A 19,719-nucleotide genomic window follows, 5' to 3' on the forward strand; every position below is an offset into this window, starting at 1 on the left:
ACAGCATTAGGTTAGTGTTGATTTCGCAATTCTGTTTAGCATAGTTGTTTAACCGGTTAGCTAGGGTATGTTGTGATTTAGCATTACATGTTGTTTTCTTCATTATTGTAGTAGAGTAGCTCTCCCTTAGAATATATTTGCTCTTCTTCCATCAAAATCAAGCTTCTTTTGACCCTATAGATGTCTGGATTAGAACCCTTAGGGTCTCTTGCCAGATGAACAGTGACAACAGGGAAGACCTTCAATTGTACTTGTGCATATAGCATTGTCACCTCCAAGTTTGTATGAACCCCAGGTTGATAAGTAAAGCTGGCAGCCCTAGGAGTTGCAGCATTCTTGTTGCAATACCTAGGCTCATCACTTTTTGGCACCGTTGCCAGGGAGGTGTCAAAGAAGAATGTGATTACTGCTCTTTTCTTCTATTTCTAGTCTTTAATTTTCTTCCATTAGTTTATTTCTGCAAAAGTAATCTAGTAGCTTCCTTTCTTTCATTTGTCATTATCTGCTTTCCTTTCCGTTCTGCAAGTAGAATTTCAATTCAACAAGTAGTTTCTTTTTGTTAGTGGTTTTCATTCAATCAACAATTTCATTCTGCAAGTAGTTTTCTTTCTGCCAGTAGTTTTTCATTCAATCAACAATTTCATTTCAGCAAAGTACTTTCTAGCTTTAACAAAATCTTACAAAAACATTTCCTTTCATGCCTTGTAGGAATAGGGACAATTTAGGGAAATTCTTGTCAAATACCCCCACTGCATCCAACAGTCAACCTTCTCTCTTCTTCGGTGGTTGTGAATTGGAAGACCCTTTAGGTGAGCAACCTTACATATTTGAAGAACCTACATGGGAAGAAGAAGAGAAAGAACCCATTCCTACTCAACCAATGGCTGAAAATTGAAATGGCAGAGGGAATAGAGAGAGAATTGAGGGTGCCTTCCACATTAGGGAAACCAATGGGGACACAAAGATGAAGAATATAAGCCCCTCTTGTCTACTTCATTTCCATGGCTTGACCACAGAGGACCTTGACACTTTCCTATTTGAGTTTGTTGTTATATGCCAAACCTATGACTATACAGATGATGAGAAAAAGTTAAAAATGTTTCCATCTACCCTTAAGGATGTAGCATTGCACTGGTTCATGGGTTTATCTGGAGATAGCATCACAAATTGGGCTCAAATGCAACATGATTTTAACAACAAATATAGGGAATACTGTAGGTAAAAGGATACTAAAGAAGAAATTTTTAGGATGACCATAGGCCAGGATGAATCCTTAGAAGACTATGAAGAAAGATTCTAGCTCAGTTATAAAAGGGCCAGGTGCACACTTGACCCTGAGTCACTGAAGCTGGTCCTGCTTAAAGGAGTAAGGGAGGATCTTTTGGATACCTTACATATGTTAGTAGGAGGAGATATCTACCAATTACCCTATGAGGATATTAAGACTATCTTTAGAAACCATTTTAGGGTAGCTAGCACTACAATAAAAAAGGACATTGGTGAGGGGTGAAAAATGTCACCATAAGCTCATTGGTGACGGTCAAAAGAGCCTTCGTCACCAAAAGTGGCATCGCCAAAAGTATGGGTGTTGTAGTGACATTCAAAGTGTGTCACCAATAATGATTTATAATGACAGATAGTGACCGTCACCATTTCATATGAGAAATGGTGACGGACCATAGCCTCCATCACCAAAAATTGAACGTCACCAAAGGTGGCATCACAAAAAGTATAGGTGTTGTAGTGACATTCAAAGTCCATCACCAATAATGATTTATAATGACAGATAGCGACTATCACCATTTCATATGAGCAATGGTGATGGACCATAGCCTCCGTCACAAAAAACTGAATGTCACCAAATGTATAGGTGTTATGGTGACATTAAAGGTTCATCACGAATATTGATTATAATGACAGATCGTGACCATCACCATTTCATATTAACAACAATGATTTATTGTGATGGATCTTTCATGGCCGTCACTATTGGTGCATATATATGGTGACGTTCGTTGACCCTCACCAAAATCCGCATTGCCATAAGTATAGGTGTTGTGGTGACATTCAAGGTTCATCATGAATAATGACTATAATGACGGACATCGACCGTCACCATTTCATATCAACAACAACGATTTATGGTTACAGACCTTTGAGGTTCGTCACTATTGATGCATATATATGGTGGCATTCGTTGACCGTCACCATTTCATATTTTGGTGACGGTTGAAAAATGTCACCAAAGCTCATTGGTGATGGTCAAAAGCCCATTCCATATGGATCATGTCATGGCACGATGGAATCGAACCACCAACCTCCTGCTTGTAAAGCAGGTGCTCTTCCATTGAGCTAGCACCCTTTAAAGAATTAGACTTTTAAAATTAGACCTTGAAACTTCATAAATTGTAAATTATACAACTTTCAATAAATTAAAGTCTCGACAATATTTTACTAAACAAGCAAAGCAACATCGAAGCTACAGGTCCCTACCTAATGGTTATGGAAATTATGAAAAGTGGGTGGAGGGAAAAATAATTATGTATAAGAGAATCAATATGTTCAGTTGAATACTCAATTAGAAGTGAAAGTTTGAAGACATTTATAATCTATAAATGACCTATAACTAAAAAATGCACCAAATATTGCAAAGGAAATGTCATAAGTTGATAACATATGGAAGAGGAACATTGATGAAGACAGATGCAATATGTTATAGGTTGAGTGAAAGAAAAAATCTCAATGTTGTTGTTGTTTGGTGTTTAGATACCTGAATTATATCTAAACTTTTGTGCAAATGTAATACAGATCTCTGGAAACCATGACCAACATATGATAAAATTATATATATATCCCCTTTACACAAACCAACATGCAATTTGGAATTTCACAAGTCCACACTCAAAACATGACAGCAACCAACAAATAAAAGAAATTGACTTGGACAGAAAGCAATAGCTTCACCTTCATTCTTGAGCTGCTTCTGTTTATTTGAATTTGACTCATGACATTCTTTATCTAACAAGGAATCAAAATCATCACTAGTATTAAATTCATCCAACACGGACTTTGGATATCCCACTAACATTTGTGTTTTTGTTGCCATGCCTGAAAACCATGGAGTTTCCTGTTGATAGTAGAATAAGATGTGTGCCTGTTGCTCAAGAACACATTCCTTATTAACCATTGTTACCTGACAAAAACCAAAGAGACAACACAATATTAGCATACACAAAATCCCCTACTAAAATATAATCATAACTTAGCAAAGAAGTCTAAAAGATGTTCTTAATTAATAAACTTTGTATTTGGAAATGATGTTTCTTTAGATTTAAAAAAGACTATGTTGTACAACACTTTTGTCTATTTATCCAGGCAATTATATCATATCATATGTCACACAATATCAATCTACAGTACCTAAAGTAAAAAGACAAATTTGCTCAAGAACATAGATTTAGAAAAGAGATTTGAAAACTATAAGTTTGTCATCAAAGCTTTACTTAATTTAACAAAAAACTAGCTGGAGTTTGAAAATCAAAATCATTCATAGGAAATGAATAGGAAAATGGCCAAAGTCATTATTCATACAAATAAAGCTAGAGTCACTATTTCCATTGCAGATAACTGAAATTTGGGCAGTGGTATAACAATTAGAGCTTATTTTCCGGGAAGACTCATCAATACCATCATTTTTTTTCCACGGTCTGTTGTGTCTCTAGATCCATATCAGATAGCTTGCCATTCTCAAGTTCTACCTTTCAAGTACTGATTTCTGGCTCACCCTTTAAAACAAAATTCTACCACTCCATTTTATTTTGTTTTGTCAAGAGAATTAGTAGGACCTTCCCATCCTCTGTTTTACATAATCAATAACCATCCATCAATGATATAAAGAATAACAGATACACAACGAAGGCCAAAGATGTTCTTGTTGTATACCTATGTCCTAGGACTCATCTGAACTTACTGGTGCAAAGAGCTCACCCTAAAAAAATAACATCCACGTGGAATTTAGAGTTTTTTAAAATCAAGCTCCAAGTAAACCAATCAAAATATGAACATCCTTTTAATCAATAAAATCTCTGACTTAAAATAAAAGTGGCCTAGAATTGAATGTTATATCAACCATGTCAAGTAACTAACATCGGGTGAGAAATGCAATCCATGCATATTGGATTAGTGAAATAATTGATCTGGTAAAGCTAAAAAATAGATGACTTAGAGCTAAGAAACACAAATAAATTACTTAGAACTAAGACATGAGGTGATGCCCTTTCAACCCTGTCGTTAAATAACTCTTCTTTATGTCACTTACCATTAAAAAAATGTTGATACCAAGTGGAAGTGGTATTGTAACATTAACCTCTGATAGTCTGTTTCCATGACTACTTCTCAAGATCCAAGCCATTACCAGCATTTGGGTCTAGATAAGATACATGCAAAAACCATCAACATGAAAATCAAATCTACATCCTTGTAAAACAATGGGAGGAAAAAAAAAAATCCACAAATTGAAACAGATTGTAGGATACCTCATTCCCGCAACATGATTATCTTGTCATGAACAATAAAAAAAAATCAGGAGAAATGTAATTTTTGCCACATTTTGACAATGAAATCTTTTGCATATTCTATGAACAATTGATGAAAAAAGTCAGCTAAAGCTTGTCAGCATCAGGATTATAGTAATACATAAAGGAATTGCTCCAACCCATATATAATCCTAAACATAAGTATCTATTGAGGACATTGTATTTTGTGAAAATATGGAAGTCAAATCTTTGAAATAACACAATTTATGGTACCATTGCCTTATGAAGTCCATTCATTCAAGTATTTACGAAGTCCATTCAGGAATTTATTTAAAGTTCAAAGTTTAAACAATTAACATGTAGCCTAAAAAAACTCAGATTTGAAAAGGAGATAACCCAAAGATGTAGAGTATATATCTCACATTTATATATCCTAATTTCCAGACACTGAAATGACACTTTTTAGCATACTATTGTGAATTCAGCCCAAAATTCTAGAATAAAATATTGAAGGTTATTTTGCTAACACAAAAGTTTTATACATGCATTTATTTAAACAGTTAGCTTGCAATGTCAAACATATCTAAGGATGCACACAATACGTTGCATCTTTAGCGCCGGTGTGTGAACTTGAGACAACAAAGTCCAACATTAATAGTTTGCCTACAATATGCACTAGTAGAATAGGTGAACAATAGTATTGTAGGTATGTGTTATGAATATATGTATTGTAGGCCAATAAGAGTATGGTTGGAACATTCATGTCTAACCCTTCCAATTTTGCCTATAATTTTCACTGGTCTAATAGGTGAACAATAGAACTGTAGGTGTGCATTCTGCATCACTTACCTAAATCCAACACCTTCAGCATAGAAATTTCAAAGAATATGTCCAGAATTGGTAGGTAATTTGCAAAATGAAAGAGTTGGCTTGATTGTTTCTGGAGAAGACTAGATTCTTACATTGTTCAATGTAAATTCATGACACTTTTCCAAGCTTAGATGGAACAAAAAGGAACCAAGCTAGAAGGTTATTTAAAGAATCCTTACTTAGCTAGGGTAAAATGTTAGCCCTTTTTTGTCAAAAATCATAAATGTAAAAACTTTAAGAAATTCAGTGAAGAGACTATAGAAATGTTCTTATCAAACCACTAACATAAACAAAGCTAAGAAATATTGCTTTGTAGAAGAGATATTCATGGTCAAATTAACAAGAAAGTGACCTTTTAGCATAGTTAATGCACTAGTGTTCATGGCGTAGTGTCTGAGGTCATGCTAGGGACTACAGGGAGTGCTCATGTACATCTAGAGAAGAGGTGGGGAGACATCGAGCTGTAGTCAGGAGGACTACAAGCGATGAGGGGCAGATACTTGAGGTACCCAACCTCTTGGATTATACCTTGCTACGGGAGCCCCGAAGAGAGAGTAGTAGGACTGGCGGATGTGGGTAGAGACGGATGCAGATGAAGCAGCAGAGAGTGCTACAGTGCAGGAGTCCTCAGGCAGCGCGAGGCTAGCAAGCTGCAATAGTGCGAGCCCTAGTTGCGGTCACAAAGGAGCCCTAGCTGCAGTCATGAGGGGAGACCTAGACACAATCTTGAAGGAGCTCTAGCCACAGTCGAAAAGGAAGCCCTAGCTACAGTAAAAGGCAACCCTAACCACAGTAAAAAGGAGGGAGGCCTAAGATGTAGTCTAGAGAGAGGCCTAAGATGCAGTCAAGAGAGGCATAAAGACGTAGTCAAGAGAGGCCAGATACGCAGCAAAAGGAAGGCTCTTATCCACAGCAAAGGAGGCCTTAATCTATAGCAAGATGGAGGCCCTTATCAACCATCAAGAAGAATCATATAGTCGCAGTCAAGGAAGGTCTAAAGCAACACTTAGAGAGGCCCTCGACATAGTCAAAGGGAGGCCCTAGTCACTGCAAGAAGGATCCATAAGACAACAAGAAAGAAGCCCTAGAAGCAACGTGGAAGTTTCATGTTTTGCTGTAAACACATATTTCATTAAAATTGGAAAATTTTTATTACAAGGACATCACTAGAATTGAGCTCTTTGGTTATTTTGAAATTCTGGATCCACTATTTAATTCCAATTTTGATGAAATATGTGTTTGTAGGTACAACGTGTGAAAGAGAGGTTGTTTAGAGTGTTGTTCTTGGGTGATCTTGTAGGGAGAAGGGCCGAAGTTTGAAGTTTAAGATCATAGCAAGAAGAGGCATTCAACGTGGGTTAAATAGGGTTGTTCTGTAGCTATTCCAGGAAGACTGAAGGGTTGAAAAGAGGCCGAGTATCTTGCTTGAAGCTTCAACTAAAGGATGAAACTCAACTAAAGGATGACTTAGCTTAATAAAGTTCATGATGGCCTTTTACAATCATATACTTATGAGTGAACCCAACTCTTATTATTGGGACTTATCCTAGTGTCCTGATAGGTGGGATATAGAGGAAAAATACAATCTCCATTTCTCCATTGCATTCCTCCCACCTTGAAAATCAAAAGGGGACATAATGAATTTCATATACACATACTTAATAGATATATATTTCCAATCTCTTGCCATCTACTAGTTGCGTCTACTTGAGCTAGGCTCAAGCAATTAGTCAATCCAAAGCATGCATATCCCTACTTATTCTCCACACAGATTTGGGTGGATCTCTTTATCCCTATAGTTCCAATAAAAGGGTTTGGGTATGGTAAGGCTTGCTATCTAGTTTTTTGAACCTTTGTATTTACATCTATTTTCGCCTAGCCTTACCCTACTCTCATCTCTATGTATTCTCAAATTAAACCAACTACAAAATTGGAAACTTTGTTCTTGTGTGGTATCTCAAAATACTTTTCAAACATAAACTTACAACATACTGTCACAAGGAGACTAATCATGGTTTAACAGATCAAACTTGACATCTTACATTAACAATTTCCTTTTACGTGATGCCAGTCTTCTGCCCAGGCCTTGGAACCATGCCTAAAGGGGTGTAGTACATGACCGGGCTTTACACTGCCAGTAAAATTAATTATAACTAATTATGAGAATAAGATAGCATTGTTTATATACCAGATTGCTTAAATTAAAGATTAGTTTCCTGTATGAATTACAATGCACTGATAGAAACAGAGATAGTTTCCAACAAAAAGCACCCAAAAAAGTAGCAAAATTCATAGGAGACACTTATTTCGCTTCTTCGGTGCTGGTCTTTGAAGACCTCCACCACCATCATCACTTCCACATTCATCCTCCTGCACCTCAAGAGTTGCAGGTACCACTCTGCCCCTGTTTCTTGAAATCTCTCTGATAGGAGTCTCTGCAGCCTTCTCAAAACAAGGAATCATAAGTGGATTGGTTCTGTGAGGCATCAACTCCTCACCACTTTCAATAGCTTCCATCATCAACTTCCAGTCTTTAAAATCAAACCGAAAAACAAATTGGCTGTAAGAAGCTTCTCCAGATGCCATTTCTGTAGCTTTGGGAGCATTTTTGGGGACAACAAAATGTTTTCCATTTTCATCGACATTTATTTCAACTCTACCATCCTTTACTAGAAATGATAACGCAAAGATGTTTTCTACTATCTGGGAAAATGATATTCTATTTAGAACCAAATTCTCTAATCTGGCTTACTTCTGTTTTCAAAAAATGTTAAATATGCTTGCCATATTCTTGTCTGTTTCTAATTTTTCATCTTCCGAGGACTCTTTCACTGCTTCAGGTTGAGTGCTTTCTATCAGCTTAGTCTGTTTTCTCTGTACTATAGCTTTCCTTTGCTTGGGTTCATTATCCATTGGTCCAAGCATAGTGCAAATTCCTGCCACATGCTAGAAAACAGAAGTAGCTAAAAGCCCAATATTTCTCCATGATATTTGGGTTTGATCGTCATTTCCCTCCAAAGACCTGCTTCCATATGCCTGGTCACTATAGTTTCTTAGAATATCACTACTAATAAAATCAACTGGAGTATCACCATCATTGTTTTGTGATCTGTTAATAGTAGCGAGGAGTGTGGATGTGAGATCAAAGAGTGTATCAGCATCTGTAACTTGCTCACAAGGTCTCTAAACAAAATTGTGCAAGCTTTCCACTTTGCTAATTATAGCCTCAAATTTTCCAGATTTTTCTTTTAAAATATTTTCTCTCTCCTTAGCAATTGAAGTCTTGAGGGGATGATAATGGTACCTTAATATACGGTGTTGCACCATACTCTGATTGTTACCACTGCATGTAGTAGCATATTCTTTCTCTCTCGGGGGCTTACTATGGCCTTGTTGTGATCCTCTTACCCCACGAGAGGAATCTTCCAGTGTATGACTCAATGTTTCTTCCTCTTTAACTCTAGCTTGGGTGCCAAGCCTTCTACCCATTCTTTCTATCACCTGCTTTTGGAGTTGATAGAAATGGAAATATTCAACCAAAGATGGAAGGAAGGGATTGAAATTGATATTTCTGATTGAATGATTGCTGTGAAATGGAAAGAGAGAAGAAAATATTTTCGTGTTGCATTGAAATGAGGGAGGGCAGGGAGTTGTGATTTCCCCTACCTTGAGAAGTCTGCTTTGTAATATAAGAGGGATGAAGGCCCACTACAATGGATATAAAGTCCCAAGACATACTCATTGTTGAATGAAATGTGTAGGTGCAGTGTGCCAATTAAGCATGAGGATTGGGAAAAGTGACACATGTGGGAGAGTAACCATATTATTGAAGAATTGTTTACATTGAGGAAGGACACCATTTGAATATGGTAAGAATGTCAATTCTAACGTGGAGAGTTTCCAACACCACTTTCTCATAAACATGAGGGAGTTTACAATTTGTATATCTTTGTCTCAGTCCCATGGTGAATATATTAGTGTGAGGATCCATTGTTTCATGATCCATATGTTAAATGCTTTTCTGAACTTGAGCTTTATAAGGAAATCTCTTTAGATATCTAGAATGTCTCAGAAATTTATTTGAACAATTATTATCTTGCAACAATGTTTATTGATGATAAATTGCTTGGTAATGTACACATGCATATAAGAGTGTGACTGATGGCATGGATACTCGGCCTTTCGGGTCGAAATGGCCACCTCTAAAGATAATATTTGGAATATCCTTTGAGCCTTTCTTTGAGATGGCATCCAAGAAGTTGGAGTGAAGACAATAAGGAACTTTATATATACCAATTGAATTGCCAAACATGCAAGAGAAACTAAAGCCAAAGGTTATATAAGTAATAGCCCCAGTGTATGGGAAATCCAGGGTTTTAGAGGAATATTTCTGCATTTGATAATTGGATGAGGATGAATATTTCTGTTACACTATGTGTTGTTATTGATATGTTTGGACGTTTTGGGTGAAAACTTGGCCCATCTTCAAGAACATCCAATAACATTTGAGTCCAAGACAGATTAAAGAGATCATTTATCAAATTAGTTGCCCAGCTATGAAAGACAATCAAGTTTTGGAAGAGATACATCGTAGTATTATCAAAGCATATTGTGGACCATGTTAGAAAATGGATCAAAAAGGTTTTCAGAATGTCTGCTAAAATTTCACATTTAGCATTGTCTTAGCATTTTCTTATCAACTTTCATGGAGGGAAAAAGTGACAGGAGAAACTTGCAAAATAATGGCAGCCACTAGAATGAGAAACACAATGAATTAGAAAAAGGGAATTTGTTGCTATGATGATACTTATTACCCTCAACGTGGTTGTACAGGAAAAATAGTTTTTGCCTTTGAGTATAGTTGATGTATCGTAATGTAGCGGTTGTTTGCTGTTGCAATAAAAAAAAAATATATCCATCACAAGGTGAAAGAATAACACCAGTATATCTTCAAATGATATGGGCTATGTGTTGTGCTCAACAGCTAGGAAAGTCTCTATCGGTCATAGTGTGATGAAGCGATGGGTTCGAGTTTCCATGCCTGTGCTGTCAAAGTATATCGATACAAGTGATGAAAAAACATATGTTCAATTCCCTAGAACATATCTTATTTTCATTACTTGTCCAGGATAAATCCATGGCAATATTGAGAAACGTAATCAAAAGAAAATAAATATGTAGTTTATTTAAACAAATGTGGCATGAGCGGAAAACATATGCACCAAATTACAAAATGTGAAAGTCAAAGTTCTGTATAAAAGTTTTAAATTAAAAAAATTTCAAACAGTTGCTAGGAAGTTTAACGAATGCAACTGCCCAACACTCATCCAATAGCCATTCAAGGAGGGTTGAAGCCATCCATCAATATGAAGAGATCTATAAAAGAAAACAGGGACTTTGAAGAAGGGATCCCTGATTTTTCATACCCAAATGTTGCCCAATTATTGAGCAAGGGCCTGACAAGTTAGTGAGGGTTTCCCTTTTGTTTTTGTTTCAATCTATTTTCATGCTTAGATTTTTGCTAAGATGATGTCATTGGTGGACCTTAATATACGGTGCTACACCATACTTTGATTGTTACCACTGCATGCGGTAGCATCTTCGTTCTCTCTTGGGGGCTTACTATGGCCTTGTTGTGATCCTTTAACCCCACGAGAGGAATCTTGCATTGTCTGACTCAATGTTTCTTCCTCTTTAACTCTATCTCGGGTACCAAGCTTTCTACCCATCCCTTCTATCACCTTCTTTTGGAGTTGAGAGCAATGCAGAAATTCAACCAAAGCTAGAAGGAAGGGCTTGAAATCTATGTTACTAGAAACCAAAAAGTGGAAACAGAACAAGAAACGACAACAAGATGAGAAACGGAGTTTGGAGATTTCACATTCAAGAAACGAGAGAGAAAAACAAGAAAAATATGAAACATACAACCAAGCATTTGTTTCACATTCAAGAAACGAGGAGAGAGAAAAAACAAGAAAATATGAAACATAAAGCCATGCATTCATCATTAACATTCTCAAATACTATGGTTCATAGGTAGTTGCTCATAGGCTTTAGCTGCTCACATTTTCCATTCCTTAATATAGTGATCAACAAATCTTCCATTTCTCACATAAGCCATTCTTGAATACCCATGTTTGATCCTCTAGGCTGGCAAATACAATAGTGAAGAAACACTTGGCACCGAATTCAAGTTTGAGTTAACCTTTGCATTTTCCAGATGAGTACATGATCCCACATACATTGTATATATTCTTGGATTTGACATTGTATATATACTACCACAACCCCTGAGCTTTCCAAACAAGTGTCCATTACTTTGAGATTACCATTATTCCCTTCAACTTCATCAATAATACCTTCTGAAGCCCATTCTTCACCACCTAATAGTCTTGATTCTTCATCCACTACTGCATCATATCCAAGTACCTCAACCCCACATCTTAGCCCCTCCTAGCTTACAGCCATGGAAGATAGATATGCTCCTCTTGTTCTACCTACCCAGCTTAGTGCAATGCCAGCAGACTACCAAAGTAAAATTGTTCAATTTGATGGCATAGGACATTACACTACACAACAACATGTCAACAAGATAACAGATTACTTTGAGTTGCATGAGATTGACATAGATAATGTTCAAATGAGACTATTTGCACAATCTTTGGCTGGTGATGTTAGGAAATGGTTTAGAGCATTGCTTGTTAATAGTATTGATAGTTTAGAAGCATTTCACCATCATTTTTTGAACATATGGGAAAAGAAAAAGAATCCCCTACAAATCCTTTTAGAATATGAGAATATTAGAAGGGGACCTAATGAGACTGTTCAAGATTACTGCACTAGATTCAATAGTATATATAACACCATTCCAGTTAATCTTAGACCCCCACCTGACTTAGCATTAATAAAGTTCCCTGATGGCTTTGACACAGATATGGCATACCAACTTAGGGAAAGAAACCCCCCAACATTAGAAGAAATGAAAAGTGTAGTTGTTAGTGTTGAAGCTAATTTGTTAGCTAAGAGGGCTAGAGTTACAAATGAAAGAAGAGGAACTGCAAAGGATGAAGCTTCACCCTCTGACATTAAAATAGATAGTTTAGCCAAAAGTGGAAAAACTAATGGATAGAATAGATAATATGGAGAGGAAACCTCAATGGGACAACCAACAAGTACCTCCAGTTAGAAACCCAAATTTTAGAAAAAACCAAAACATTGGGAAAAATGGACCAGATCAGAACATTAGGCCTCCCTTTCAAGAAAATTATGCAGAAACATCCCAGCCAAAAGATCTAGAACAAGATACACAGATTAACCTAATGGGATTAAATGATGAGGAAACTGTTTTTCTAACTCAAGATGAGCAAGAATTAGATATGTTGCAGCAATTACAAATCCACTCTGGAGAGTCATTTGATTATAAACAAGGGTATGATTTTTCCATCTTTGATGTACATAAATAGTATAACCTAAGAAGAAAAAACAATGTTGATGTCCCTGACCAAACCAAGAGAATGGTAAAAAATCAACCCAAGAAAATAAAAGAAGCCCCTGTTTCAAAGATCCTCCAAATTCTCCCTAGGCAGAACCCAAATCCTTTTGGTCCGACCATTGTAGATATAAGCTCAGATCAATATTCTACTGATCAACCATCCACTTCAATTCCACCCAAGGAACCATTGGACCAAGCTCAAAACATTAGATTTGAAAATCCGTCTAAGGAGATCCCCATTAAAGGAAAAGAAGACAAGTCCACTCAAGTCCCTACTGCAAAAGTTGAAAACCTTCAAACAGAAAAAGCCTCTTTGCCATTTAATCTGGGAGCAGAGATAGCAAAGCTAAAGGTTTCAGTTCCCTTAACAGAACTAATCAAGAATGAAACTTACAAATCACAAATAAACCAGACCTTAAACGTTGCTGAAAATGACGATTCAGTCAACCTGTTTTATGACCAACCAGAACTCATTTTGGTCGAGATGTTAATTGTAAACCATTGGAAGGAGGAGTTCCACCTTTTTACATCAGTCTTAGTATCCATGATAAAATTCTACACAATGCAATGTTGGATTATGGGGCCTCCCAGGCCTCCCACAACTTAATGCCCAAATCAGTAATGGAGAAATTAAACCTAGACATTAAAATGCCTTACAAAGACTTATTCTCATTTGACTCCAGTCAAGTAAAATGTCTAGGATTGATTAAAGATCCGTGTGTTACTTTAGTTCAATATCCTGCGAAAATCATCCTTATGGATATTGTAGTTGCTAACATCCCACCAAAGTATGGCATGTTTTTATCCAGATCATGGGGAGCCAAACTTCAAGGATCCTTACAACTAGATATGTCATATGTAACAATCTCTGTGTTTGGACAACCTAAGAAACTATACTGAGAAACCTTAATGAAATATATGGTCAGTAGCCAGGATTGGCCTCAAAACTTTCCCATCTACTCCATACACTCAGATATCAATTATTTTAACCTGTATAACGTTGATCAAACACCAGAAGAAATTTTAGATAGTATTAATACACAACCAAAATAAATTGCAATTTCTAAACAAAATGAAACTAGCCAAACTTCAAAACTTTTCAATGAATAAGATGGTCAAATTGCTATAAATGATGAAAAGTTTGTTGCACCTAATAGTGAAAATTATGAGCATGAGATATTATGGCATCTTGAATTTGATGGGTCAATCAATAAGTTTGGAGTAGGAGCAGGAGTGTGGATATATAATTTGGAGAATAATCACTCAGAAGGCCATGCATATAGATTGAATTTTAAATGTACCAATAATATGGTCGAATATGAAGAATTGATTTTAGGTCTTAAGTTAGTTAAGAATCTAGGAGAAAAAAGAGTCTCTGTCATGGGAGACTCTGAACTGATTATAAAACAAATAGATGTTGTATATATGACAAAGGACCCTAGATTAAGCTGTTACAGAGGATCTATTGTAGAAATACTTAATACTTTCCTAGAAACAAAGCTTGCAGTAATCCCTAGAAAACATAATATGCAAGCTCATAGTTTAGCAATGTTTTCCAGTACCTGCAAATTACCCTTCCAACCTAACCATCAATACACTGCTGAAGTTAGGCACAGACCTGCAATTCCAGATAATTTGAAGAATTGGCAAATATTTTCCAATGACAAACAGATAAATAACTTTTTAATTTCAGAAGAAGAGTTTGTAAATAACAATATAGATACTGACACATCAATAGATCTTGACACTAAGAGTGAAATCAAAATAAATGAGATAGAAGGTGAAGAAATAGATAGATTTAACCCTACTAAATTCACTAAGTTAGATGTAGATAACTTAGAGCAAGTTGAGATTGATGAAATAATCAGTGAAGAAACCGAAGTAATTAATCTCAAAGATAATTTCTTACCTAAGGGATTAACCCCTCTGGAAGATTTATTTAATTCAAATGATGTTCCTAGGAAACCTAAAATGGAACCTTTGAAGTCCGATATAGAGGAATGTAAAATAGGCATTGATGAAAATCCTAAATTGTTCAAACTTTCAAAATCATTACCTCCAACTGAAAAAGTGAAATACATGTAGGTTTTAACCCTGTACAGAAATTACCTACATACAAATTCTAAAACATGGAAAATAAACAATGCGAGAGCATAACACATAAAACACATATACACAGATATTTCCCCTGGATCCCAAAACCGGGACTACCAACTTGATTTTTCATTATGTTCCTTTCAATGTTATAATACATATTTATACATGCCGAAGCATCCAATACCATGGACAAAAAACCATCGCGTCCAATACCATGGACCGAAAACCATCGCGTCCAAAAAACATGTGCGAAAATCATGCACAAAACCATAGGTGGGTCCGCCCAACCTAACATAGGATCCAAAACCAAAATTTTCCGGGGCGCTACCCCAGACCCCATAAAGTGGGGTTATGGGTACACCTCAAACCCCCTGTGACCCCCTCCCCCCCCGCTACACAATTGCCACAATGAAGGGGGGCTCCAACCCCCTCTAACCCCCTGGTTAACTACGTGGGCTAGTCCTGGAAAGAATATAACACAACCCAACATTCTCCCACTTGTTGTTTTCTTTCCACAAGGGGCCACAAGAGAGCTTAGTCATTTTTCCAGCCCTCAAATGCCCATTGTCTCTCTACACCAAGAGAACTTCTCAGAGCTCACAGATTTTGTCAATGCATCTACAGTATTCTTCAAAGTGTCCACCTTTACCAGCAACACCTTTTTGTCTTCTAACATATCCCTCACAAAGTGATACTGAACATCAATGTACTTTATCTTTAAATGATATGCAGGGTTCTTTGCCAAGAAAATTTCACTTTGGCTGTCACAATCTATCCTTATAGCTTCCTGTACTAACCCCATACTTGAACACAATCTCTGCAACCAAACTACTTCCTTTCTTGCATGAGTGGCTGCCATGTATTCTGCCTCTGTAGTTGATAGTGCCACTGCAAATTGTTTCTTACTCATCCAACTAACTGCACCTCCAAATAGGTTAAACACATACCCACTTGTAGATCTTCTCTAATCCAGATCTCCAGCCCAATCTGCATCAGCAAAGCCATGAATATCCAACATTCTATCCAATCCTGATCTTCCTTGGTAGCACAAACCATAATCATTAGTGCCACGCAAATACCTAAAAACCCGCTTCACTGTTGTCCAGTGCTCCTTCCCTAGTTTTGACATAAACCTGCTCAGTACTCCCACTGCATGTGCAATGTCTACTGACTGCACTTGCATATGGAACACAGGACATGTCCTCTTCCTCTTCTTGTGTCTTGGGACACTATTCAGCAGATAACCTCACACCTACAGGGATAGGAACCTTCATCAGTTTTCTATCCTGCATATTAAACCTCTGCAGTATTGTCTCGACATACTTCCTCTGGTTTAACCAGAGCTTCCTCTTTCCCCGATCTCTTTTAATTTCCATGCCCAAAATATAGTTTGCAGCACCAAGATCTTTCATGTCAAATTTGGAGGACAATTGGATCTTCAAATCTTGGATAATTTCTTTGTCATTTCCAACCAGCAACATATCATACACATACAATACTAGATAAATAACACGATCACCAATTAATTTAAAATACGCATAGTGATCTGCTTTGCTTCTGGTGAAGCCAAGTCCCCGTATAAATGTATCAAATTTCTGATACCACATCCTTGGTGACTGTTTTAACCCATATAGAGACTTCTTTAACTTGCATACCAGTTCTTTCTTACCCTTCACCGCAAAGCCTTCAGGTTGCTTCATGTATATTTCCTCTTCCAGATCCCCGTGAAGAAATTTTGTCTTCACATCCATCTATTCTACCTCAAAATCAAAAGCAGCAACAACAGATAAAAGTAATCTAATAGAAGTTACCTTGGCAACATGAGAAAAAATATCACCAAAATCAATTCTCGGCACATGGGAATAACCTTTTGCTACCAACCGAGCTTTGTATTTCTCCACCTTTCCTTCTGCATTTGTCTTCTTCTTGAACACCCATTTGCTGCCAATGGGTTTCCTTCCAGCCGGCAACTCCACTAGATCCCAAGCCTCATTTTTGTGCAAAGATTCCATTTCATCAACCATGGCCTCTTTCTAGAGTTTTCCATCCTCTAAATCTACTGCTTCCTTCATAGTTCTAGGATCATCATCAGTAATAGATAAAGAAAAATTTGAACAAAAAGCAGATGGACTATACCTTTCTAGCTGCCTTCTTTCTCGAACTGATCTTCTCACACCCGGAGTTTGTGGCTCTTCATCTTCTGATTCCTCCTCTACTGTAGAGTCTAATTCTTCCTCCTTAAGCTCAAACTCTATCTTCTCAAGTTCCTTTGGTTGGAATTCATGTTTAATAACATCTTTTACCTCTCTGAACACCACATCTCAGCTGTACACAACCTTCCATGTGATTGGGTTCCAAAGCTTATATCCCTTTAAACCATCCTTATACTCAATAAAGATGCACCTTTCAGATTTACTATCCAACTTGGTTCGTTTCTCCTTTGGAACATGTACATATGCATCACATCCAAATACCCTCAGATGTGAAAGAGAGGGTTTCTTACCAATCCGTACCTCTTGTGGAGTCTTATCCTCCAACATTGATGAAGGTGACCTGTTGACCAGGTAACATGCAGTATCCACTGCCTCTGCCCAGAATTCTTGTCCTAACCCGGCACCAATGAGCATGCTTCTTTCCCTTTCCATCAATGTCTTATTCATTCTTTTTGCAACTCCATTTTTCTGAGGTGTATATGGAATAGTCTTCTATCGTGCTATACCACACTTCTTACAAAATTCTTCAAATTCCTTGCTGCAAAACTCTCCACCATTATCTGTCCTCAACACCTTTATCTTTTTCTCTGTCTGATTTTCCACGAGAGCCTTAAATTATTTAAACCTATCAAAGGCTTCAGATTTCTTCTTAAGGAAACATATCCATGTATTCCTTGAGAAGTCATCTATAAATGATACATAGTACACAGACTTACCCAGTGATGGAACCTTCACAGGTCCAAACACATCATTGTGAACAAGTTCTAATGTCTGTTTCGCCCTCTTACTACCAGAGGGGAAACTCACCCAATTCTGCTTCCCATATACACAATTTTCACAGAAATCAAAATCCAGAGAGCTATTACTCATACCTTCTACCATACCTTTACCATGAAGTATTCGAAGGCCCTTCTCTCCAATATGTCCAAGCCTTTCATGCCACAACATGGTCTTCTCTCTAGAGACCACTAGATTTTCTGCTCCACTTTCATGAACCACAGAACTGTTGCACCCATCAATAACAGTGCTACCTTGCAGCTTGTACAGAGTTCCAATTCAAACTCCCCGCATCAATACTAGTGCTCCCCGAACCATTTTGCAGGTATCCTTCTCGAACACTGTTTTTACACCTGCATCATCTAGCTTACTTACAGAAATCAGATTTCTAGCCAATGCAGGAATATGCAGAACACCCGAAAGTGTTCTAACCCTTCCACCTTGCAACTTCAACTTTACTTTTCCGCGACCAATGATTCTAGCCTTCCTATCATCCCCTAAGAAGACATCACCACCATCGTATTTCTCATACTTGCAGAACCACTCTCTATGGGGAGTGAAGTGAAAGGATGCACCTGAGTCAATCAACCATGCCTCATGATCTACATGTGTACTTGAAGAGGCCAAGTACACATCCTCACCTTCATCTGAGGTGGTTTTTGCCTCTGCGGAAGGAGCATCATCAGATCCCTTTCCTTTATCAGGAGCTTTAGATTTACAATCCCTTTTGTAGTGCCCTTCCTTTCTACATTTCCAGCACACCACCTTTATAGGTTTTCCTAGAGATTTAGATCTCCCTCTAGATTTAGATCTCCCACTCGATGACTTATTTTTGTTTATGTTTTGGGACTGTCCTCGTACATACAAGGCATCACCATTCTAGCTCTCCATATTTTTCCGTCTCATCTCCTTCTTCAGCAAGGATGAGACTATTTCATCAAACTACAAGGCAATTGCATTGCTACCTATTGCAATAACCAGACTATCCCACGAATCTAGTAGAGAACACAACAAACTGATGCACTTATCTTCATCTGAAATTTTAATATAAACATATGCTAACTGACTTACTAGAGTACTAAATGTGTTCAGATGCTCTGTCACCGAGTCTCCATCTTTCATCCTCAAGTTATACAGCTTTTTCCGCAGGAATAGTTTATTCACCAGAGACTTAGATTGGTACAAAGTCCCTAACTTGTCCCACAAACCCTCTATGACCCCCCTAAGTGGGGTTACGAGTACACCTCAAACCCCCTATGACCCCCCCCCCCCGCTACACAATCGACACAACGAAGGTGGGCTACACCCCCCCTCTAACCCCCCAGTTAACTACGTGGGCTAGTCATGGAAAGAATATAACACAACCCAACAATACATTGAGTTATTGAAAGAGTTTCAAGATGTCTTTTCTTGGAGTTATGAGGACCTCAAATCCTATGACACCAACATCATCCAACACACAATTCTTATTAAAGAAAATCAAAAGCCTTTTAGACAAAAACTCAGAAGGATTAATCCCGTCTTATTACCTTCAATTGAAATAGAAGTTCAGAGAATGTATGATGCCAAAATAATTGCACCAATCAGATTTTCTGATAGGGTCTCAAACCTGGTGCCAACTAGAAAGAAAACTGGTGAGATCAAACTCTGTGTGGATCTCAGAAACCTCAACAAAGTATCACTAAAACATAATTACCCTCTCCCAAAAATGGACCACATTTTACAGAGAGTAGTT

General features: G+C 37.4%; 1 pseudogene; it reads right to left on the reverse strand.

Annotated features, from left to right (window-relative positions):
- Positions 1-7,694: 7,694 nt before the first annotated feature.
- The window catches only part of LOC149216652 (non-structural maintenance of chromosomes element 4 homolog A pseudogene), a 28,037-nt pseudogene continuing 16,012 nt past the window's right edge, over positions 7,695-19,719 (reverse strand).

The sequence above is a fragment of the Pinus tabuliformis genome, chromosome 1_1, assembly GCF_031772625.1.
Source record: "Pinus tabuliformis cultivar Carrire ecotype Pingquan chromosome 1_1, CPIR1, whole genome shotgun sequence".
Classification (NCBI taxonomy): Eukaryota; Viridiplantae; Streptophyta; class Pinopsida; order Pinales; family Pinaceae; genus Pinus; species Pinus tabuliformis.